We start from the raw sequence: 461 nt of genomic DNA on the forward strand, positions 1-461 counted from the left end.
CCGTCAACATAAGTTTCTTGGGGTTGGGGGACATTCGCTTCTTCGGTGTTGTATCGGAGCAGAGACTTCACTTCACAAGCTGCCAACTGACGAAGTTCGTTCTGAAATACGCAAATTTGATTGGTATCGGCCACTTCGGCCGGCCTACCCATTATGTTTTTTCCTTACATAACTAATAACATATGAAACTGCTGTATTTTTCTCCTTCTTTTGGGCGGACTTTTCACTTAAGATTTACTTTATAAAAATTACTGGCCATGAACTTTTGTTCTTGTTTATGTGTAGTGTGGGAGTCACCACTGTACTGTTATTCTAAAATCTAAATAATTTTTCGCTTGTAAACGACCACGCCTGTGAAAGAATTAATAAAAATAAATAGAACACTCAATGGAAAAAATATGGTCAACATGGAACATTTGCGATTTGCCAGAAAAACAAAGAGCAATAATAAAATACAGATT

The sequence above is a fragment of the Schistocerca gregaria genome, chromosome 7 (genome assembly GCF_023897955.1).
Source record: "Schistocerca gregaria isolate iqSchGreg1 chromosome 7, iqSchGreg1.2, whole genome shotgun sequence".
Classification (NCBI taxonomy): domain Eukaryota; kingdom Metazoa; phylum Arthropoda; class Insecta; order Orthoptera; family Acrididae; genus Schistocerca; species Schistocerca gregaria.